Consider the following 23,005-nt stretch of genomic DNA (forward strand, 5'->3'; position numbering starts at 1 on the left):
ACGCTTGTTTGAGCTTGAAGGAGTGCTCGCACAGCTCACTTTCAATTTTAGCGAAGTTAGATATGCTTGATGGTCAGCTGCATGAAAAAGATGGGAGCTGTGCGACCAGTGGTTCAAAAGTTATGACCCGAGCCGTAAACAAGCTCAAAATGAGGTCCAAAACTGACGAAGTTGCTTCAGTTGGCTTGAAAGTTAACAAAGCTTGCTCGTAGAGCTTCCGGGATAGGCCCATTCGCTTCCTCGTGAAAAATAGGTCTTAGAACCACCTTAGATGAGCTTGCGCGACCCTTGGTTGAGCTGCAGGAGCGACTGATCGAAGCGGAAGACCCCTATTTTGAGCTGAAAAATGGGGGTCTCAGGGCTCTAAAACGCTTGTTTGAGCTTGGAGGAGTGCTCGCACAGCTCACTTTCAATTTTAGCGAAGTTAGATATGCTTGATGGTCAGCTGCATGAAAAAGATGGGAGCTGTGCGACCAGTGGTTCAAAAGTTATGACCCGAGCCGTAAACAAGCTCAAAATGAGGTCCAAAACTGACGAAGTTGCTTCAGTTGGCTTGAAAGTTAACAAAGCTTGCTCGTAGAGCTTCCGGGATAGGCCCATTCGCTTCCTCGTGAAAAATAGGTCTTAGAACCACCTTAGATGAGCTTGCGCGACCCTTGGTTGAGCTGCAGGAGCGACTGATCGAAGCGGAAGACCCCTATTTTGAGCTGAAAAATGGGGGTCTCAGGGCTCTAAAACGATTGTTTGAGCTTGAAGGAGTGCTCGCACAGCTCACTTTCAATTTTAGCGAAGTTAGATATGCTTGATGGTCAGCTGCATGAAAAAGATGGGAGCTGTGCGACCAGTGGTTCAAAAGTTATGACCCGAGCCGTAAACAAGCTCAAAATGAGGTCCAAAACTGACGAAGTTGCTTCAGTTGGCTTGAAAGTTAACAAAGCTTGCTCGTAGAGCTTCCGGGATAGGCCCATTCGCTTCCTCGTGAAAAATAGGTCTTAGAACCACCTTAGATGAGCTTGCGCGACCCTTGGTTGAGCTGCAGGAGCGACTGATCGAAGCGGAAGACCCCTATTTTGAGCTGAAAAATGGGGGTCTCAGGGCTCTAAAACGCTTGTTTGAGCTTGAAGGAGTGCTCGCACAGCTCACTTTCAATTTTAGCGAAGTTAGATATGCTTGATGGTCAGCTGCATGAAAAAGATGGGAGCTGTGCGACCAGTGGTTCAAAAGTTATGACCCGAGCCGTAAACAAGCTCAAAATGAGGTCCAAAACTGACGAAGTTGCTTCAGTTGGCTTGAAAGTTAACAAAGCTTGCTCGTAGAGCTTCCGGGATAAGCCCATTCGCTTCCTCGTGAAAAATAGGTCTTAGAACCACCTTAGATGAGCTTGCGCGACCCTTGGTTGAGCTGCAGGAGCGACTGATCGAAGCGGAAGACCCCTATTTTGAGCTGAAAAATGGGGGTCTCAGGGCTCTAAAACGCTTGTTTGAGCTTGAAGGAGTGCTCGCACAGCTCACTTTCAATTTTAGCGAAGTTAGATATGCTTGATGGTCAGCTGCATGAAAAAGATGGGAGCTGTGCGACCAGTGGTTCAAAAGTTATGACCCGAGCCGTAAACAAGCTCAAAATGAGGTCCAAAACTGACGAAGTTGCTTCAGTTGGCTTGAAAGTTAACAAAGCTTGCTCGTAGAGCTTCCGGGATAGGCCCATTCGCTTCCTCGTGAAAAATAGGTCTTAGAACCACCTTAGATGAGCTTGCGCGACCCTTGGTTGAGCTGCAGGAGCGACTGATCGAAGCGGAAGACCCCTATTTTGAGCTGAAAAATGGGGGTCTCAGGGCTCTAAAACGCTTGTTTGAGCTTGAAGGAGTGCTCGCACAGCTCACTTTCAATTTTAGCGAAGTTAGATATGCTTGATGGTCAGCTGCATGAAAAAGATGGGAGCTGTGCGAACAGTGGTTCAAAAGTTATGACCCGAGCCGTAAACAAGCTCAAAATGAGGTCCAAAACTGACGAAGTTGCTTCAGTTGGCTTGAAAGTTAACAAAGCTTGCTCGTAGAGCTTCCGGGATAGGCCCATTCGCTTCCTCGTGAAAAATAGGTCTTAGAACCACCTTAGATGAGCTTGCGCGACCCTTGGTTGAGCTGCAGGAGCGACTGATCGAAGCGGAAGACCCCTATTTTGAGCTGAAAAATGGGGGTCTCAGGGCTCTAAAACGCTTGTTTGAGCTTGAAGGAGTGCTCGCACAGCTCACTTTCAATTTTAGCGAAGTTAGATATGCTTGATGGTCAGCTGCATGAAAAAGATGGGAGCTGTGCGAACAGTGGTTCAAAAGTTATGACCCGAGCCGTAAACAAGCTCAAAATGAGGTCCAAAACTGACGAAGTTGCTTCAGTTGGCTTGAAAGTTAACAAAGCTTGCTCGTAGAGCTTCCGGGATAAGCCCATTCGCTTCCTCGTGAAAAATAGGTCTTAGAACCACCTTAGATGAGCTTGCGCGACCCTTGGTTGAGCTGCAGGAGCGACTGATCGAAGCGGAAGACCCCTATTTTGAGCTGAAAAATGGGGGTCTCAGGGCTCTAAAACGCTTGTTTGAGCTTGAAGGAGTGCTCGCACAGCTCACTTTCAATTTTAGCGAAGTTAGATATGCTTGATGGTCAGCTGCATGAAAAAGATGGGAGCTGTGCGACCAGTGGTTCAAAAGTTATGACCCGAGCCGTAAACAAGCTCAAAATGAGGTCCAAAACTGACGAAGTTGCTTCAGTTGGCTTGAAAGTTAACAAAGCTTGCTCGTAGAGCTTCCGGGATAAGCCCATTCGCTTCCTCGTGAAAAATAGGTCTTAGAACCACCTTAGATGAGCTTGCGCGACCCTTGGTTGAGCTGCAGGAGCGACTGATCGAAGCGGAAGACCCCTATTTTGAGCTGAAAAATGGGGGTCTCAGGGCTCTAAAACGCTTGTTTGAGCTTGAAGGAGTGCTCGCACAGCTCACTTTCAATTTTAGCGAAGTTAGATATGCTTGATGGTCAGCTGCATGAAAAAGATGGGAGCTGTGCGACCAGTGGTTCAAAAGTTATGACCCGAGCCGTAAACAAGCTAAAAATGAGGTCCAAAACTGACGAAGTTGCTTCAGTTGGCTTGAAAGTTAACAAAGCTTGCTCGTAGAGCTTCCGGGATAAGCCCATTCGCTTCCTCGTGAAAAATAGGTCTTAGAACCACCTTAGATGAGCTTGCGCGACCCTTGGTTGAGCTGCAGGAGCGACTGATCGAAGCGGAAGACCCCTATTTTGAGCTGAAAAATGGGGGTCTCAGGGCTCTAAAACGCTTGTTTGAGCTTGAAGGAGTGCTCGCACAGCTCACTTTCAATTTTAGCGAAGTTAGATATGCTTGATGGTCAGCTGCATGAAAAAGATGGGAGCTGTGCGACCAGTGGTTCAAAAGTTATGACCCGAGCCGTAAACAAGCTCAAAATGAGGTCCAAAACTGACGAAGTTGCTTCAGTTGGCTTGAAAGTTAACAAAGCTTGCTCGTAGAGCTTCCGGGATAGGCCCATTCGCTTCCTCGTGAAAAATAGGTCTTAGAACCACCTTAGATGAGCTTGCGCGACCCTTGGTTGAGCTGCAGGAGCGACTGATCGAAGCGGAAGACCCCTATTTTGAGCTGAAAAATGGGGGTCTCAGGGCTCTAAAACGCTTGTTTGAGCTTGAAGGAGTGCTCGCACAGCTCACTTTCAATTTTAGCGAAGTTAGATATGCTTGATGGTCAGCTGCATGAAAAAGATGGGAGCTGTGCGACCAGTGGTTCAAAAGTTATGACCCGAGCCGTAAACAAGCTCAAAATGAGGTCCAAAACTGACGAAGTTGCTTCAGTTGGCTTGAAAGTTAACAAAGCTTGCTCGTAGAGCTTCCGGGATAGGCCCATTCGCTTCCTCGTGAAAAATAGGTCTTAGAACCACCTTAGATGAGCTTGCGCGACCCTTGGTTGAGCTGCAGGAGCGACTGATCGAAGCGGAAGACCCCTATTTTGAGCTGAAAAATGGGGGTCTCAGGGCTCTAAAACGATTGTTTGAGCTTGAAGGAGTGCTCGCACAGCTCACTTTCAATTTTAGCGAAGTTAGATATGCTTGATGGTCAGCTGCATGAAAAAGATGGGAGCTGTGCAACCAGTGGTTCAAAAGTTATGACCCGAGCCGTAAACAAGCTCAAAATGAGGTCCAAAACTGACGAAGTTGCTTCAGTTGGCTTGAAAGTTAACAAAGCTTGCTCGTAGAGCTTCCGGGATAGGCCCATTCGCTTCCTCGTGAAAAATAGGTCTTAGAACCACCTTAGATGAGCTTGCGCGACCCTTGGTTGAGCTGCAGGAGCGACTGATCGAAGCGGAAGACCCCTATTTTGAGCTGAAAAATGGGGGTCTCAGGGCTCTAAAACGCTTGTTTGAGCTTGAAGGAGTGCTCGCACAGCTCACTTTCAATTTTAGCGAAGTTAGATATGCTTGATGGTCAGCTGCATGAAAAAGATGGGAGCTGTGCGACCAGTGGTTCAAAAGTTATGACCCGAGCCGTAAACAAGCTCAAAATGAGGTCCAAAACTGACGAAGTTGCTTCAGTTGGCTTGAAAGTTAACAAAGCTTGCTCGTAGAGCTTCCGGGATAGGCCCATTCGCTTCCTCGTGAAAAATAGGTCTTAGAACCACCTTAGATGAGCTTGCGCGACCCTTGGTTGAGCTGCAGGAGCGACTGATCGAAGCGGAAGACCCCTATTTTGAGCTGAAAAATGGGGGTCTCAGGGCTCTAAAACGCTTGTTTGAGCTTGAAGGAGTGCTCGCACAGCTCACTTTCAATTTTAGCGAAGTTAGATATGCTTGATGGTCAGCTGCATGAAAAAGATGGGAGCTGTGCAACCAGTGGTTCAAAAGTTATGGCCCGAGCCGTAAACAAGCTCAAAATGAGGTCCAAAACTGACGAAGTTGCTTCAGTTGGCTTGAAAGTTAACAAAGCTTGCTCGTAGAGCTTCCGGGATAGGCCCATTCGCTTCCTCGTGAAAAATAGGTCTTAGAACCACCTTAGATGAGCTTGCGCGACCCTTGGTTGAGCTGCAGGAGCGACTGATCGAAGCGGAAGACCCCTATTTTGAGCTGAAAAATGGGGGTCTCAGGGCTCTAAAACGCTTGTTTGAGCTTGAAGGAGTGCTCGCACAGCTCACTTTCAATTTTAGCGAAGTTAGATATGCTTGATGGTCAGCTGCATGAAAAAGATGGGAGCTGTGCGACCAGTGGTTCAAAAGTTATGACCCGAGCCGTAAACAAGCTCAAAATGAGGTCCAAAACTGACGAAGTTGCTTCAGTTGGCTTGAAAGTTAACAAAGCTTGCTCGTAGAGCTTCCGGGATAGGCCCATTCGCTTCCTCGTGAAAAATAGGTCTTAGAACCACCTTAGATGAGCTTGCGCGACCCTTGGTTGAGCTGCAGGAGCGACTGATCGAAGCGGAAGACCCCTATTTTGAGCTGAAAAATGGGGGTCTCAGGGCTCTAAAACGCTTGTTTGAGCTTGAAGGAGTGCTCGCACAGCTCACTTTCAATTTTAGCGAAGTTAGATATGCTTGATGGTCAGCTGCATGAAAAAGATGGGAGCTGTGCGACCAGTGGTTCAAAAGTTATGACCCGAGCCGTAAACAAGCTCAAAATGAGGTCCAAAACTGACGAAGTTGCTTCAGTTGGCTTGAAAGTTAACAAAGCTTGCTCGTAGAGCTTCCGGGATAGGCCCATTCGCTTCCTCGTGAAAAATAGGTCTTAGAACCACCTTAGATGAGCTTGCGCGACCCTTGGTTGAGCTGCAGGAGCGACTGATCGAAGCGGAAGACCCCTATTTTGAGCTGAAAAATGGGGGTCTCAGGGCTCTAAAACGATTGTTTGAGCTTGAAGGAGTGCTCGCACAGCTCACTTTCAATTTTAGCGAAGTTAGATATGCTTGATGGTCAGCTGCATGAAAAAGATGGGAGCTGTGCGACCAGTGGTTCAAAAGTTATGACCCGAGCCGTAAACAAGCTCAAAATGAGGTCCAAAACTGACGAAGTTGCTTCAGTTGGCTTGAAAGTTAACAAAGCTTGCTCGTAGAGCTTCCGGGATAGGCCCATTCGCTTCCTCGTGAAAAATAGGTCTTAGAACCACCTTAGATGAGCTTGCGCGACCCTTGGTTGAGCTGCAGGAGCGACTGATCGAAGCGGAAGACCCCTATTTTGAGCTGAAAAATGGGGGTCTCAGGGCTCTAAAACGCTTGTTTGAGCTTGAAGGAGTGCTCGCACAGCTCACTTTCAATTTTAGCGAAGTTAGATATGCTTGATGGTCAGCTGCATGAAAAAGATGGGAGCTGTGCGATCAGTGGTTCAAAAGTTATGACCCGAGCCGTAAACAAGCTCAAAATGAGGTCCAAAACTGACGAAGTTGCTTCAGTTGGCTTGAAAGTTAACAAAGCTTGCTCGTAGAGCTTCCGGGATAGGCCCATTCGCTTCCTCGTGAAAAATAGGTCTTAGAACCACCTTAGATGAGCTTGCGCGACCCTTGGTTGAGCTGCAGGAGCGACTGATCGAAGCGGAAGACCCCTATTTTGAGCTGAAAAATGGGGGTCTCAGGGCTCTAAAACGCTTGTTTGAGCTTGAAGGAGTGCTCGCACAGCTCACTTTCAATTTTAGCGAAGTTAGATATGCTTGATGGTCAGCTGCATGAAAAAGATGGGAGCTGTGCAACCAGTGGTTCAAAAGTTATGGCCCGAGCCGTAAACAAGCTCAAAATGAGGTCCAAAACTGACGAAGTTGCTTCAGTTGGCTTGAAAGTTAACAAAGCTTGCTCGTAGAGCTTCCGGGATAGGCCCATTCGCTTCCTCGTGAAAAATAGGTCTTAGAACCACCTTAGATGAGCTTGCGCGACCCTTGGTTGAGCTGCAGGAGCGACTGATCGAAGCGGAAGACCCCTATTTTGAGCTGAAAAATGGGGGTCTCAGGGCTCTAAAACGCTTGTTTGAGCTTGAAAGAGTGCTCGCACAGCTCACTTTTAATTTTAGCGAAGTTAGATATGCTTGATGGTCAGCTGCATGAAAAAGATGGGAGCTGTGCGACCAGTGGTTCAAAAGTTATGACCCGAGCCGTAAACTCTGTAATTCGATTTTTCAGCTCGAAATTGCAGAAAAACAGCTGTTTAGGCATGAAGGAGTGCTCGCACAGCTAACTTTCAATTTTAGCGTAGAGAGCTCTATGTGAGGGCTAGTTGGTGTAGAAAGCTCAGTCCAAGCGGACCAGTGGTGTAAAAGTTATAGCGCTTTGGCTGAACTGCAATTTTGAGCTCAAAAAGTGACGAAGTTTAGAAGAATGAAATTTCGGGCAACAAAAAATTGTTCAATTTTAATATAATTATAACCGCTGGAAAGCCCTTGAGCATAGCTTTCTAATGGTATATTACAATTTTTTTTACTAAAATTAGTTTAGGTTCCAGCTCGAGTTAAAAATTGACTTTTGCTATTTTTTCAAAAAAAAAAAAAAATTTCACTTCAGTCTCTTGCATTTTTGGTCAACAAAAAATTGTGCGATTCACTTCGGGTAAAAAGCGTTGGAAAGTACATGGGCAGGGCTTTCCGGGCGTGTTTTCAAAAGTTATTTTGAGCAAAAATTGAGCAAATGGTGAGCATTTGAAAAAAAAAAATTTTTCCCCAGAAATACTCATTTAGGAGATTTCTGTGTATTATAGGGGGAGGGTAGTAGCGAGAATTTTCAAAAAAATTTTGAAAAATTTCAAAATTTTTGAAAATTTTTTTTTTACTTCCTAACCTCAAAAGCGTATCAGAAAGGCGTAATTTGATGAGACTTGACCACTGGTAAAGTATCATCGCTCGATTTCGCCTCAGTAAGGAGAACCATCCAAGGTTCGAAAAGAACGAAGGTCAGATAGTTTATAACTAGAAAGCAGAACCAAAACTGCCTTAAAGGCTTTGTGTAGTTGAGCAAAGTCTCTTCTCGAGAAGGCTAAGAAAAGCTTGAAATTGAAGCAATCAGTCGTTGAGCTGTTTGTGAAAAGAAGGATTGGCTTTAGCTAAGGTGCTTCTAAGTACTGCGCATAACTATGAACCGGTGTAAACCAAATCATGCTTGGTGGCTCTTGCATGAGACTGGACTTGGTGCCCCAGTCAAAGTAGCTTGCTTATAGGTATGGTTGGATATGGTTAGCCGTATCAGCACCAGAGGTGCAACAACCGTGCTGTTTAACTAAGTGAGCTGTCGAGTTGAAGTCGTCTTGGTCTCAAAGAAACGTGCTTGGTGGCGCTTGCATAAGCCTGGACTTGGTGCCCCAGGAAAGACTTACTTATAGGTGTAGTTGGATATGGTTTACCGTATCAGTACCAATGGTGCACAACTATGCTGTTTAACTGAGTTAGTCAGAGGACGGCGTTTCCTAAGTCCTCTAGAGTCTAAGATTGCTTTAGCTCGTGAAGGTTCTAATCATGCTTGATGGCTCTTGCATGAGACTGAACTTGGTGCCCCAGTCAAAGTAGCTTGCTTATAGGTATGGTTGGATATGGTTAGCCGTATCAGCACCAGAGGTGCAACAACCGTGCTGTTTAACTAAGTGAGCTGTCGAGATGAAGTCGTCTTGGTCTCAAAGAAACGTGCTTGGTGGCGCTTGCATAAGCCTGGACTTGGTGCCCCAGGAAAGACTTACTTATAGGTGTAGTTGGATATGGTTTACCGTATCAGTACCAATGGTGCACAACTATGCTGTTTAACTGAGTTAGTCAGAGGACGGCCTTTCCTAAGTCCTCTAGAGTCCAAGACTTCTTTAGCTCGTGAAGGTTTAAAATGCTGATAGTAGTAGTTTGTGCGTGGGAAAGGTTGACCTTAGTGTGCCTTTCTGGAAAGGTAGCAGCTTGCAAATCAGGGTTCGGTTTGAAAAAGCTAGCTTCCGAAGTACTTTAAACTGATTGATCCTGTCAGTTGCCATATGCTTGTCTGAAAGACTAAGCCATGCATGTGTAAGTGAAACTTGCAAAAGTGAAACCGCGAATGGCTCATTAAATCAGTTACTATCTAAAAGTTGAGTTACCTGTCAGATGAATAACTGCGGTAACCCTGCAGCTAATGCATGCAGATTGCGTGACTCCGGTCGCGAACTTTTACAAGAATTCACCGAGCGACCTGCTAAGTACGGGCGCATACCGGATGAATCCAAAGTAACTGAAAGATCCCAGATGGCTTAGGCCGGGGGACGCAGCTTCCGAATTTCTGAGCTATCAACCTATGATGGTAGTGTAACGGACTACCATGGTTGTGACGGCTAACGGGGAATCAGGGTTCGATTCCGGAGAGGGAGCCTTAGAAACGGCTACCACATCCAAGGAAGGCAGCAGGCACGCAAATTACCCACTCTCCGCACGAGGAGGTAGTGACGAGAAATAATGATATGAGCCTTAATGGTTTGTAATCAGAATGGAAAGGATGCAAAAGCTCCTTTGATGATCGAGTAGAGGGCAAGTCTGGTGCCAGCAGCCGCGGTAATACCAGCCTCTACAAGCGTATGCAAAAGTTGCTGCGTTTAAAAAGCTCATAGTTGGATCTGTTTGAGTATAACGGTAACATGGTGGTTAGTTAACGCTTTCCACTCGTTACGCTCATCCTTCGCATCGAAGAAATACCTTGCACTTAAATGTGACGAGGTGTGGAAACGGTGTTTTCACTTTGAGAAAATTAGAGTGTTCAAAGCATCCTTTGGGATTGAATAATCAAGCATGGAATAATGGAGAATGACCCGCGTTTTACTGATGCCGGTGGCTAAAGTGCGGTAATGATTGAAAGGAACAGCCGGGGGCATTTGTATTGCTACGTTAGAGGTGAAATTCTTGGATCGTGGCAAGACAAACTACTGCGAAAGCATTTGCCAAGAATGTTTTCATTAATCAAGAACGAAAGTTAGAGTATTGAAGAGGATTAGATACCCTCGTAATTCTAACCATAAACTATACCAACTTACGATTTGTCAAAGTCTCTTCTGACTTGGCAAGAAATTAACCGGGAAACCAAAGTTTATTGGTTCCGGGGGAAGTATGGTTGCAAAATCGAAACTTAAAGGAATTGACGGAAGGGCACCACCAGGAGTGGAGCCTGCGGCTTAATTTGACTCAACACGGGAAATCTCACCAGGTCCAGACATCTTAAGGATTGACAGATTGATGATCTTTCATGATTATATGGGCGGTGGTGCATGGCCGTTCTTAGTTAGTGGAGTGATCTGTCTGGTTAATTCCGATAACGAACGAGATCTTGATCATCTAAATAGTGCCATTCTCGTTAGAGTATTGGTTACTTCTTAGAGGTACTATGTGCAATTAAATAGCACAAGTGAAGTGAGGCTATAACAGGTCTGTGATGCCCTTAGATGTCCTGGACTGCACGCGCGCTACACTGGTGAATTTAAATTGAGGGATAACCTTGGCCTATATGGTCCGGGTAATCACCTAAAATTCATGAGCGTGAAGGGGATCGAATGTTGTAACTTGCATTCGTGAACCAGGAATTCCTAGTACTCGGTAGTCAACAACTACTGGGGATTACGTCCCTGCCCTTTGTACACACCGCCCGTCGCTACTACTGATTGGATGTTTAAGCAAGAATTGCGGAAGCCCGTCGCTGAGACTTCGGTCCTGGCAATAGGTGGAAGCGGATCGAGCTTAATTGTCTAGAGGAAGTAAAAGTCGTAACAAGGTTTCCGTAGGGGAACCTGCGGAAGGATCAGTGACTAATGCCACTGTTTGAGCGAAGAGCCGGTCAGCTCATTAAATATGACCCGGTACGCAGTAGATCTTTTTGGAGATTTTGCTGAAAGGTGGTGGTGTATAATCAAGAAAGAGTCGGTGGTGCATGAGTGTAAGAGAGACGGTGGTGCATGAGACTGGGGATTGGCTCCCAGTCAAAGTAGCTTGCTCGGTGGTTGATGATAGCAAGAAAGAGTCGGTGGTGCATGAGAGTAAGAGAGACGGTGGTGCATGAGACTGGGGATTGGCTCCCAGTTAAAGTAGCTTGCTCGGTGGTTGATAATAGCAAGGAAGAGTCGGTGGTGCATGTGAGTAAGAGAGACGGTGGTGCATGAGACTGGGGATTGGCTCCCAGTTAAAGTAGCTTGCTCGGTGGTTGATAATAGCAAGGAAGAGTCGGTGGTGCATGATAGCATGATGTTCCTTCATGGTTCATCTAAGAGTTGGTCTAGCTAAGGTTAGATTGGCTCAAGGTAGTCCTTAATGGATCACCTTAGATTCCCGAAAGATAATTCAAAGAGAGTTGACCTGATGCAAGTTAGGTTAACTCAAGGTGATCCTTGTTGGTGATCCTTAGTATGATGGTGGTGCATTAGCAAGAAGAACGGTGGTGCATGATAGCTTGAGACTGGGGATGGGCTCCCAGTCAAAGTAGCTTGCTCGGTGTGGATGATAGCAAGTGAGAGTCAGTGGTGCATTATAGCAAGAGAGAAGGTAGCCAAATGTCTCGTCATTGTTGACGCCAAAATCAGGTAGCCAAATGCCTCGTCATTTTTGACGCCAAAAGCAGGTAGCCAAATGCCTCGTCATTTTTGACGCCAAAAGCAGGTAGCCAAATGCCTCGTCATTGTTGACGCCAAAAGCAGGTAGCCAAATGCCTCGTCATTGTTGACGCCAAAAGGAAGTCGCTCAAACTTGGGTATTCTGTTGATCAAAAAGCTGTTTAGATGGTAGCTTAGGAGTAACTTCTCCTAGATAAGCTTGTTTGATGGTCGTTTAAACAGTGTACGATTTTCAGTTTGCTTTCGTTAGAGAAAGACTGAGGAAAGCGAAGGCCCGAATGCTTAAGAACAGGGTGATCTATGCTTGGGTAATCACACTTAGTACGAGAGGAACAGTGTGTTCAGTTCCCTGGTTTCAAGCGTCTGCCTGAGAAGGCGGATGCGAAGCTACAATTGATGACCTAAAGCGTAGATTGAATTGCTCTATCTGCATCATGAAAATTGCCTTTAATGGTTTAAATTGGCAGTATCAAGTATATTGATGCTGTTGACCCCGATGTCAGATAGGAATGCAATCCCCCATTGATGATGGGAGGTCGCTCGAACTTGGGTATTCTGTTGATCAAAGAGCTGTTTAGATGTAGTACCGGTGTGATACATGTGATTGCATTGAGAGAGCGTTTAAACAGTGTTCGATCTTCAGTTTGCCTTCGTAAGAGTAAGACTGAGAAATGCGAGGGCCCAAACGCTCAAAAACAGGGTGATCTATGCTTGGGTAACACTTAGTACGAGAGGAACAGTGTGTTCAGTTCCCTGGTTTCAAGCGTCTGCCTGAGAAGGCGGATGCGAAGCTACAATTGATGACCTAAAGCGTAGATTGAATTGCTCTATCTGCATCATGAAAATTGCCTTTAATGGTTTAAATTGGCAGTATCAAGTATATTGATGCTGTTGACCCCGATGTCAGATAGGAATGCAATCCCCCATTGATGATGGGAGGTCACTCAAACTTGGGTATTCTGTTGATCAAAGAGCTGTTCAGATGTAGTACCGGTGTGATACATGTGATTGCATTGAGAGCGCGTTTAAACAGTGTTCGATCTTCAGTTTGCCGTTGTAAGAGAAAGACTGAGGAAAGCGAAGGCCCAAATGCTTAAGAACAGGGTGGTCCAGACAGCTCAAAGTCCGACTGCGGTTGGCTTTGTTCTAATCGAGTGAACACTTACTTTTGGAGAAATCCGATCGTAGGAGTGATCAGTCTTCGGATTGATCCGGTTCTTTTACTGGTGTATCTGTCAGATCCTTAGGGACTGGATAGAACACTTAAGCAAGTCGCTCGAACTTGGGTATTCTGTTGATCAAAGAGCTGTTCAGATGTAGTACCGGTGTGATACATGTGATTGCATTGAGAGCGCGTTTAAACAGTGTTCGATCTTCAGTTTGCCGTTGTAAGAGAAAGACTGAGGAAAGCGAAGGCCCAAATGCTTAAGAACAGGGTGGTCCAGACAGCTCAAAGTCCGACTGCGGTTGGCTTTGTTCTAATCGAGTGAACACTTACTTTTGGAGAAATCCGATCGTAGGAGTGATCAGTCTTCGGATTGATCCGGTTCTTTTACTGGTGTATCTGTCAGATCCTTAGGGACTGGATAGAACACTTAAGCAAGTCGCTCGAACTTGGGTATTCTGTTGATCAAAGAGCTGTTCAGATGTAGTACCGGTGTGATACATGTGATTGCATTGAGAGCGCGTTTAAACAGTGTTCGATCTTCAGTTTGCCGTTGTAAGAGAAAGACTGAGGAAAGCGAAGGCCCAAATGCTTAAGAACAGGGTGGTCCAGACAGCTCAAAGTCCGACTGCGGTTGGCTTTGTTCTAATCGAGTGAACACTTACTTTTGGAGAAATCCGATCGTAGGAGTGATCAGTCTTCGGATTGATCCGGTTCTTTTACTGGTGTATCTGTCAGATCCTTAGGGACTGGATAGAACACTTAAGCAAGTCGCTCGAACTTGGGTATTCTGTTGATCAAAGAGCTGTTCAGATGTAGTACCGGTGTGATACATGTGATTGCATTGAGAGCGCGTTTAAACAGTGTTCGATCTTCAGTTTGCCGTTGTAAGAGAAAGACTGAGGAAAGCGAAGGCCCAAATGCTTAAGAACAGGGTGGTCCAGACAGCTCAAAGTCCGACTGCGGTTGGCTTTGTTCTAATCGAGTGAACACTTACTTTTGGAGAAATCCGATCGTAGGAGTGATCAGTCTTCGGATTGATCCGGTTCTTTTACTGGTGTATCTGTCAGATCCTTAGGGACTGGATAGAACACTTAAGCAAGTCGCTCGAACATGGGTATTCTGTTGATCAAAGAGCTGTTCAGATGTAGTACCGGTGTGATACATGTGATTGCATTGAGAGCGCGTTTAAACAGTGTTCGATCTTCAGTTTGCCGTTGTAAGAGAAAGACTGAGGAAAGCGAAGGCCCAAATGCTTAAGAACAGGGTGGTCCAGACAGCTCAAAGTCCGACTGCGGTTGGCTTTGTTCTAATCGAGTGAACACTTACTTTTGGAGAAATCCGATCGTAGGAGTGATCAGTCTTCGGATTGATCCGGTTCTTTTACTGGTGTATCTGTCAGATCCTTAGGGACTGGATAGAACACTTAAGCAAGTCGCTCGAACTTGGGTATTCTGTTGATCAAAGAGCTGTTCAGATGTAGTACCGGTGTGATACATGTGATTGCATTGAGAGCGCGTTTAAACAGTGTTCGATCTTCAGTTTGCCGTTGTAAGAGAAAGACTGAGGAAAGCGAAGGCCCAAATGCTAAAAAAACAGGGTGGTCGAGACAGCTCAAAGTCCGACTGCGGTTGGCTTTGTTCTAAATCAAACCAGTGCTAGATGGTCGAAAAACAACCTTCAACGGGGGATCACTAGGCTCGCTTTACGAGGAGGAGCACAGCTATATGTGTTAATTCAGTAAGAATCGCAAGATTTGTTTACTGACCTCTCTAACGCAAAAGGCGGTCTCAGCTTCGGCCCAGTGGTGTAAAAGTTATAGCGCTTTGGCTGAACTGCAATTTTGAGCTCAAAAAGTGACGAAGTTTAGAAGAATGAAATTTCGGGCAACAAAAAATTGTTCAATTTTAATATAATTATAACCGCTGGAAAGCCCTTGAGCATAGCTTTCTAATGGTATATTACAATTTTTTTTACTAAAATTAGTTTAGGTTCCAGCTCGAGTTAAAAATTGACTTTTGCTATTTTTTCAAAAAAAAAAAAAAATTTCACTTCAGTCTCTTGCATTTTTGGTCAACAAAAAATTGTGCGATTCACTTCGGGTAAAAAGCGTTGGAAAGTACATGGGCAGGGCTTTCCGGGCGTGTTTTCAAAAGTTATTTTGAGCAAAAATTGAGCAAATGGTGAGCATTTGAAAAAAAAAAATTTTTCCCCAGAAATACTCATTTAGGAGATTTCTGTGTATTATAGGGGGAGGGTAGTAGCGAGAATTTTCAAAAAAATTTTGAAAAATTTCAAAATTTTTGAAAATTTTTTTTTTACTTCCTAACCTCAAAAGCGTATCAGAAAGGCGTAATTTGATGAGACTTGACCACTGGTAAAGTATCATCGCTCGATTTCGCCTCAGTAAGGAGAACCATCCAAGGTTCGAAAAGAACGAAGGTCAGATAGTTTATAACTAGAAAGCAGAACCAAAACTGCCTTAAAGGCTTTGTGTAGTTGAGCAAAGTCTCTTCTCGAGAAGGCTAAGAAAAGCTTGAAATTGAAGCAATCAGTCGTTGAGCTGTTTGTGAAAAGAAGGATTGGCTTTAGCTAAGGTGCTTCTAAGTACTGCGCATAACTATGAACCGGTGTAAACCAAATCATGCTTGGTGGCTCTTGCATGAGACTGGACTTGGTGCCCCAGTCAAAGTAGCTTGCTTATAGGTATGGTTGGATATGGTTAGCCGTATCAGCACCAGAGGTGCAACAACCGTGCTGTTTAACTAAGTGAGCTGTCGAGTTGAAGTCGTCTTGGTCTCAAAGAAACGTGCTTGGTGGCGCTTGCATAAGCCTGGACTTGGTGCCCCAGGAAAGACTTACTTATAGGTGTAGTTGGATATGGTTTACCGTATCAGTACCAATGGTGCACAACTATGCTGTTTAACTGAGTTAGTCAGAGGACGGCGTTTCCTAAGTCCTCTAGAGTCTAAGATTGCTTTAGCTCGTGAAGGTTCTAATCATGCTTGATGGCTCTTGCATGAGACTGAACTTGGTGCCCCAGTCAAAGTAGCTTGCTTATAGGTATGGTTGGATATGGTTAGCCGTATCAGCACCAGAGGTGCAACAACCGTGCTGTTTAACTAAGTGAGCTGTCGAGATGAAGTCGTCTTGGTCTCAAAGAAACGTGCTTGGTGGCGCTTGCATAAGCCTGGACTTGGTGCCCCAGGAAAGACTTACTTATAGGTGTAGTTGGATATGGTTTACCGTATCAGTACCAATGGTGCACAACTATGCTGTTTAACTGAGTTAGTCAGAGGACGGCCTTTCCTAAGTCCTCTAGAGTCCAAGACTTCTTTAGCTCGTGAAGGTTTAAAATGCTGATAGTAGTAGTTTGTGCGTGGGAAAGGTTGACCTTAGTGTGCCTTTCTGGAAAGGTAGCAGCTTGCAAATCAGGGTTCGGTTTGAAAAAGCTAGCTTCCGAAGTACTTTAAACTGATTGATCCTGTCAGTTGCCATATGCTTGTCTGAAAGACTAAGCCATGCATGTGTAAGTGAAACTTGCAAAAGTGAAACCGCGAATGGCTCATTAAATCAGTATCTAAAAGTTGAGTTACCTGTCAGATGAATAACTGCGGTAACCCTGCAGCTAATGCATGCAGATTGCGTGACTCCGGTCGCGAACTTTTACAAGAATTCACCGAGCGACCTGCTAAGTACGGGCGCATACCGGATGAATCCAAAGTAACTGAAAGATCCCAGATGGCTTAGGCCGGGGGACGCAGCTTCCGAATTTCTGAGCTATCAACCTATGATGGTAGTGTAACGGACTACCATGGTTGTGACGGCTAACGGGGAATCAGGGTTCGATTCCGGAGAGGGAGCCTTAGAAACGGCTACCACATCCAAGGAAGGCAGCAGGCACGCAAATTACCCACTCTCCGCACGAGGAGGTAGTGACGAGAAATAATGATATGAGCCTTAATGGTTTGTAATCAGAATGGAAAGGATGCAAAAGCTCCTTTGATGATCGAGTAGAGGGCAAGTCTGGTGCCAGCAGCCGCGGTAATACCAGCCTCTACAAGCGTATGCAAAAGTTGCTGCGTTTAAAAAGCTCATAGTTGGATCTGTTTGAGTATAACGGTAACATGGTGGTTAGTTAACGCTTTCCACTCGTTACGCTCATCCTTCGCATCGAAGAAATACCTTGCACTTAAATGTGACGAGGTGTGGAAACGGTGTTTTCACTTTGAGAAAATTAGAGTGTTCAAAGCATCCTTTGGGATTGAATAATCAAGCATGGAATAATGGAGAATGACCCGCGTTTTACTGATGCCGGTGGCTAAAGTGCGGTAATGATTGAAAGGAACAGCCGGGGGCATTTGTATTGCTACGTTAGAGGTGAAATTCTTGGATCGTGGCAAGACAAACTACTGCGAAAGCATTTGCCAAGAATGTTTTCATTAATCAAGAACGAAAGTTAGAGTATTGAAGAGGATTAGATACCCTCGTAATTCTAACCATAAACTATACCAACTTACGATTTGTCAAAGTCTCTTCTGACTTGGCAAGAAATTAACCGGGAAACCAAAGTTTATTGGTTCCGGGGGAAGTATGGTTGCAAAATCGAAACTTAAAGGAATTGACGGAAGGGCACCACCAGGAGTGGAGCCTGCGGCTTAATTTGACTCAACACGGGAAATCTCACCAGGTCCAGACATCTTAAGGATTGACAGATTGATGATCTTTCATGATTATATGGGCGGTGGTGCATGGCCGTTCTTAGTTAGTGGAGTGATCTGTCTGGTTAATTCCGATAACGAACGAGATCTTGATCATCTAAATAGTGCCATTCTCGTTAGAGTATTGGTTACTTCTTAGAGGTACTATGTGCAATTAAATAGCACAAGTGAAGTGAGGCTATAACAGGTCTGTGATGCCCTTAGATGTCCTGGACTGCACGCGCGCTACACTGGTGAATTTAAATTGAGGGATAACCTTGGCCTATATGGTCCGGGTAATCACCTAAAATTCATGAGCGTGAAGGGGATCGAATGTTGTAACTTGCATTCGTGAACCAGGAATTCCTAGTACTCGGTAGTCAACAACTACTGGGGATTACGTCCCTGCCCTTTGTACACACCGCCCGTCGCTACTACTGATTGGATGTTTAAGCAAGAATTGCGGAAGCCCGTCGCTGAGACTTCGGTCCTGGCAATAGGTGGAAGCGGATCGAGCTTAATTGTCTAGAGGAAGTAAAAGTCGTAACAAGGTTTCCGTAGGGGAACCTGCGGAAGGATCAGTGACTAATGCCACTGTTTGAGCGAAGAGCCGGTCAGCTCATTAAATATGACCCGGTACGCAGTAGATCTTTTTGGAGATTTTGCTGAAAGGTGGTGGTGTATAATCAAGAAAGAGTCGGTGGTGCATGAGTGTAAGAGAGACGGTGGTGCATGAGACTGGGGATTGGCTCCCAGTCAAAGTAGCTTGCTCGGTGGTTGATGATAGCAAGAAAGAGTCGGTGGTGCATGAGAGTAAGAGAGACGGTGGTGCATGAGACTGGGGATTGGCTCCCAGTTAAAGTAGCTTGCTCGGTGGTTGATAATAGCAAGGAAGAGTCGGTGGTGCATGTGAGTAAGAGGGACGGTGGTGCATGAGACTGGGGATTGGCTCCCAGTTAAAGTAGCTTGCTCGGTGGTTGATAATAGCAAGGAAGAGTCGGTGGTGCATGATAGCATGATGTTCCTTCATGGTTCATCTAAGAGTTGGTCTAGCTAAGGTTAGATTGGCTCAAGGTAGTCCTTAATGGATCACCTTAGATTCCCGAAAGATAATTCAAAGAGAGTTGACCTGATGCAAGTTAGGTTAACTCAAGGTGATCCTTGTTGGTGATCCTTAGTATGATGGTGGTGCATTAGCAAGAAAAACGGTGGTGCATGATAGCTTGAGACTGGGGATGGGCTCCCAGTCAAAGTAGCTTGCTCGGTGTGGATGATAGCAAGTGAGAGTCAGTGGTGCATTATAGCAAGAGAGAAGGTAGCCAAATGTCTCGTCATTGTTGACGCCAAAATCAGGTAGCCAAATGCCTCGTCATTTTTGACGCCAAAAGCAGGTAGCCAAATGCCTCGTCATTTTTGACGCCAAAAGCAGGTAGCCAAATGCCTCGTCATTGTTGACGCCAAAAGCAGGTAGCCAAATGCCTCGTCATTGTTGACGCCAAAAGGAAGTCGCTCAAACTTGGGTATTCTGTTGATCAAAAAGCTGTTTAGATGGTAGCTTAGGAGTAACTTCTCCTAGATAAGCTTGTTTGATGGTCGTTTAAACAGTGTACGATTTTCAGTTTGCTTTCGTTAGAGAAAGATTGAGGAAAGCGAAGGCCCGAATGCTTAAGAACAGGGTGATCTATGCTTGGGTAATCACACTTAGTACGAGAGGAACAGTGTGTTCAGTTCCCTGGTTTCAAGCGTCTGCCTGAGAAGGCGGATGCGAAGCTACAATTGATGACCTAAAGCGTAGATTGAATTGCTCTATCTGCATCATGAAAATTGCCTTTAATGGTTTAAATTGGCAGTATCAAGTATATTGATGCTGTTGACCCCGATGTCAGATAGGAATGCAATCCCCCATTGATGATGGGAGGTCGCTCGAACTTGGGTATTCTGTTGATCAAAGAGCTGTTTAGATGTAGTACCGGTGTGATACATGTGATTGCATTGAGAGAGCGTTTAAACAGTGTTCGATCTTCAGTTTGCCTTCGTAAGAGTAAGACTGAGAAATGCGAGGGCCCAAACGCTCAAAAACAGGGTGATCTATGCTTGGGTAACACTTAGTACGAGAGGAACAGTGTGTTCAGTTCCCTGGTTTCAAGCGTCTGCCTGAGAAGGCGGATGCGAAGCTACAATTGATGACCTAAAGCGTAGATTGAATTGCTCTATCTGCATCATGAAAATTGCCTTTAATGGTTTAAATTGGCAGTATCAAGTATATTGATGCTGTTGACCCCGATGTCAGATAGGAATGCAATCCCCCATTGATGATGGGAGGTCACTCAAACTTGGGTATTCTGTTGATCAAAGAGCTGTTCAGATGTAGTACCGGTGTGATACATGTGATTGCATTGAGAGCGCGTTTAAACAGTGTTCGATCTTCAGTTTGCCGTTGTAAGAGAAAGACTGAGGAAAGCGAAGGCCCAAATGCTTAAGAACAGGGTGGTCCAGACAGCTCAAAGTCCGACTGCGGTTGGCTTTGTTCTAATCGAGTGAACACTTACTTTTGGAGAAATCCGATCGTAGGAGTGATCAGTCTTCGGATTGATCCGGTTCTTTTACTGGTGTATCTGTCAGATCCTTAGGGACTGGATAGAACACTTAAGCAAGTCGCTCGAACTTGGGTATTCTGTTGATCAAAGAGCTGTTCAGATGTAGTACCGGTGTGATACATGTGATTGCATTGAGAGCGCGTTTAAACAGTGTTCGAACTTCAGTTTGCCGTTGTAAGAGAAAGACTGAGGAAAGCGAAGGCCCAAATGCTTAAGAACAGGGTGGTCCAGACAGCTCAAAGTCCGACTGCGGTTGGCTTTGTTCTAATCGAGTGAACACTTACTTTTGGAGAAATCCGATCGTAGGAGTGATCAGTCTTCGGATTGATCCGGTTCTTTTACTGGTGTATCTGTCAGATCCTTAGGGACTGGATAGAACACTTAAGCAAGTCGCTCGAACTTGGGTATTCTGTTGATCAAAGAGCTGTTCAGATGTAGTACCGGTGTGATACATGTGATTGCATTGAGAGCGCGTTTAAACAGTGTTCGATCTTCAGTTTGCCGTTGTAAGAGAAAGACTGAGGAAAGCGAAGGCCCAAATGCTTAAGAACAGGGTGGTCCAGACAGCTCAAAGTCCGACTGCGGTTGGCTTTGTTCTAATCGAGTGAACACTTACTTTTGGAGAAATCCGATCGTAGGAGTGATCAGTCTTCGGATTGATCCGGTTCTTTTACTGGTGTATCTGTCAGATCCTTAGGGACTGGATAGAACACTTAAGCAAGTCGCTCGAACTTGGGTATTCTGTTGATCAAAGAGCTGTTCAGATGTAGTACCGGTGTGATACATGTGATTGCATTGAGAGCGCGTTTAAACAGTGTTCGATCTTCAGTTTGCCGTTGTAAGAGAAAGACTGAGGAAAGCGAAGGCCCAAATGCTTAAGAACAGGGTGGTCCAGACAGCTCAAAGTCCGACTGCGGTTGGCTTTGTTCTAATCGAGTGAACACTTACTTTTGGAGAAATCCGATCGTAGGAGTGATCAGTCTTCGGATTGATCCGGTTCTTTTACTGGTGTATCTGTCAGATCCTTAGGGACTGGATAGAACACTTAAGCAAGTCGCTCGAACTTGGGTATTCTGTTGATCAAAGAGCTGTTCAGATGTAGTACCGGTGTGATACATGTGATTGCATTGAGAGCGCGTTTAAACAGTGTTCGATCTTCAGTTTGCCGTTGTAAGAGAAAGACTGAGGAAAGCGAAGGCCCAAATGCTTAAGAACAGGGTGGTCCAGACAGCTCAAAGTCCGACTGCGGTTGGCTTTGTTCTAATCGAGTGAACACTTACTTTTGGAGAAATCCGATCGTAGGAGTGATCAGTCTTCGGATTGATCCGGTTCTTTTACTGGTGTATCTGTCAGATCCTTAGGGACTGGATAGAACACTTAAGCAAGTCGCTCGAACTTGGGTATTCTGTTGATCAAAGAGCTGTTCAGATGTAGTACCGGTGTGATACATGTGATTGCATTGAGAGCGCGTTTAAACAGTGTTCGATCTTCAGTTTGCCGTTGTAAGAGAAAGACTGAGGAAAGCGAAGGCCCAAATGCTAAAAAAACAGGGTGGTCGAGACAGCTCAAAGTCCGACTGCGGTTGGCTTTGTTCTAAATCAAACCAGTGCTAGATGGTCGAAAAACAACCTTCAACGGGGGATCACTAGGCTCGCTTTACGAGGAGGAGCACAGCTATATGTGTTAATTCAGTAAGAATCGCAAGATTTGTTTACTGACCTCTCTAACGCAAAAGGCGGTCTCAGCTTCGGCTGTTGATCGCGTCCGAATCAGGGTTATTTGAAATCGATTGAACGCTTACTTTTGGAGAAATCTGAGGGTAAGAGCGATCTGTCTTCGGATTGGTCCGTTCTTTTGCTGGTGTATCTACGAGATCCTTCGGGATTGGTTAGAACACTTAAATCAAGTCGCTCAAACTTGGGTATTCTGTTGATCAAAGAGCTGTTCAGATGTAGTACCGGTGTGATACAACATGTGATTGCATTGAGAGCGCGTTTAAACAGTGTTCGATCTTCAGTTTGCCTAAGCTAGAGTGATAAACTCCTGCACATTACTACTTCGGTAGTTTTATGGATGCTTGAGTGCCTTTAAATCGTAACCTGATTTGGACGAGAGAACCCCCTGAACTTAAGCATATCAGTAAGGGGAGGAAAAGAAATCAACCGAGAATCCCTTAGTAATGGCGAATGAACAGGGAAAAGCTCATCGGGAAGAGGAGTGGTAACACTCCTCGGTGTCCGGTATGGTTTGCTGCCTGGCTTGTTGACTTGACTGGATGTCTATTGGAAAATAGCATCAAAGAGGGTAAAAATCCCGTAACAGTCTTGTTATAACTTGTCGACGGCGCATTCCTATGAGTAGAGTTGTTTGAAAGTGCAACTCGAAGCTGGAGATATGTCTCTCCAAAAGCTAATTATAAAGCGAGACCGATAGCAAACAAGTACCGTGAGGGAAAGTTGAAAAGCACTCTGAAGAGAGAGTGAAAAGTACGTGAAACCGTTGAAGGAGAACTGGAGTGAGCGTTATCATGCCCAATGTCTTGAACTTGATTCTAGACCACCGGGTAGTGTTGTTAAAAACTTTTGGTGATCATTGTTAAAGATGCGAGCTATTTGTTTTCTTCGGATTTCAAATTTGTTGTGTCTTGACTAAATGAGATAAAGTTTTATCTCTTTTGTTTGCCTGTCTGACCTTAACATCCCAATCAATGCTCTCTACAGCCCGTCTTGAAACACGGACCAAGGAGTGTGAGTTGCTTGCAAGTGCTGTCGCTGTTTGAAAGCGTACACGCGTAATGAAAGTGAACGGTGTAACTTTTATGAGTTGCATTAACTTTTGTGGTGAGAGCGTCAAAGCGATGTCTCGCAACCACGGACGGTTATGTTGCTAAAACATGACTGATCCAGAGCAAGTAGCACACGACCCGAAAGATGGTGATCTATGCTTGGGCAGGGTGAAGCCACGGGAAACCATGGTGGAAGCC

General features: G+C 45.2%; 1 non-coding gene and 1 pseudogene across 1 annotated transcript in view; both read left to right on the forward strand.

The window, feature by feature from the left end:
• Positions 1–21,648: 21,648 nt before the first annotated feature.
• LOC134855950 (5.8S ribosomal RNA) lies at positions 21,649–21,800 on the forward strand (annotated as a pseudogene).
• A 316-nt stretch (positions 21,801–22,116) lies between these two features.
• LOC134855962 (large subunit ribosomal RNA) overlaps positions 22,117–23,005 on the forward strand; it is a 3,498-nt gene continuing 2,609 nt past the window's right edge. The window contains exon 1 of the ribosomal RNA XR_010164703.1: positions 22,117–23,005. This exon is cut by the window's right edge and continues 2,609 nt beyond it. This is a non-coding gene — a ribosomal RNA (large subunit ribosomal RNA).

The sequence above is a fragment of the Symsagittifera roscoffensis genome, unplaced genomic scaffold (genome assembly GCF_963678635.1).
Source record: "Symsagittifera roscoffensis unplaced genomic scaffold, txSymRosc1.1 SCAFFOLD_62, whole genome shotgun sequence".
In the NCBI taxonomy this organism is placed as follows: Eukaryota; Metazoa; Xenacoelomorpha; order Acoela; family Convolutidae; genus Symsagittifera; species Symsagittifera roscoffensis.